Source organism: Rhagoletis pomonella, unplaced genomic scaffold (assembly GCF_013731165.1).
Source record: "Rhagoletis pomonella isolate Grant_MI unplaced genomic scaffold, Rhpom_1.0 Rhpom_scaffold_00011, whole genome shotgun sequence".
NCBI classification, from domain to species: domain Eukaryota; kingdom Metazoa; phylum Arthropoda; class Insecta; order Diptera; family Tephritidae; genus Rhagoletis; species Rhagoletis pomonella.
Window position 1 is genome coordinate 6459888 of NW_023458565.1, and position 1577 is coordinate 6461464.

Genomic DNA, 1577 nt, shown 5'->3' on the forward strand with positions numbered 1-1577 from the left:
TTTATGTTTATGTTAATCTTTTCATTTTTATCTATATCTCCTTTTAACTTTATTCTGACCTTTATTTCCATTCTTTTGTTCATCTGCATAAGTATGTATTTCAATTTGCCTTCCTCATTGTCTGTATCTTAAGCTTTCTTTGCTTTTATTTTAATCTTTGCCTTTAACCTTACTCCTTACTACACCGGAACTGAGCTTGTATCTGTAATTTAGGATCAATATTAAAGCATACATTTAGGGGGCATTTCCTTCCAAACCATGTACGTGTATGGCATTTGCATTGGTGTCACTTTTGAATTGATTTTTTCGCTTTACATTAAACTTATTTGAAATTTGAGTTATAGCGTTTTGCTTATTTAAAGGTTTGGCTAATCTAAAGACTTATTTAGTGGCTCTCGTATTACTACGTAGTTATACTAGTATGTATATGTTTTGCCCATGGACATGCTTGTATGTATGTACATTGTAAATGAATGTTATACCTACATATGTACATCCAAATGTAATGTAAATACTGCAAGTGATTTTCTCATTGTTATTAGTGGCTTGGCAAATTAAAGTTGTTGTGGATTTGTAATTAAAATTCTTTAGGAAAGCGTTTCTGACGACAACTGCAAGAGTAAGTACGTACGTAGTGCATGCGAATTTGCGGAAAAGAATGTTCTACTGAAGTTGATTGAATGAAATGAGATTTACTTAATTGAAAAAGGGCAAAGTCATTAGCCGTTGAAGAAAGTTATTTTAATTGCGCCGGTTAAGTTTAAGATTATGATTGAAAGTTACAGATTTTGATTGAAGCCATAGGCTCTTCGTAGGTTGTCCTAGCATTAAGAAATATTTTCATTATTAATCATTTTAAATTAAATATTCAATTTCTCGGTGTTCAGTTTCAAAAAAATACAATTCGGTGAAGTAAAAAATGTATTAAAATACTTAATTTGGTACTCGGAAATTATTTAAGCATAACATTATTTTAAAACCTTTCAAAGGAAAGTTAAATAAAATATTTAAATTTAACAAAATTTTTAAACCTACACATGTACATATGTATGTATTTACATACTTGCATAATCTATTAGGGGATTCACAATACATGTTAACCGTCGTAAAATCTTAAGCTTAATATTTTTTTTAATGTAAAATAATGATAAAAATGATTTTAGAGGATTTTTTACTATACCGAAATGTTTTTAAACCTAAAACTATTTTAACCATTATTTTTCATAAAAATGTAAAAATTAAGATTGTACGACGTCTACCACGTCTTTGAATCCTCTATATCCTCTAAATATATATAGTGCTTAACATAACTATACGGCACTAACATATTTATAAGTTTTGACAGTATAATTTATTATTTTGGAATTTAAAATATATATTTTTTTTATATAAAAGTATAGTTTATTCCTAACAAATCCAAGCTTCAATCTTTTTGGGATATTTACAAAAAAACAACAACAAACTTTCGTTAAAATTTCGAGCTTATTAATAAGATTTCGCGAACAAATCACAAAAAATTGAAAAAGTAAAATCTCCTCTCCTCTCCTCTCCTCTCCTCTCCTCTCCTCTCCTCTCCT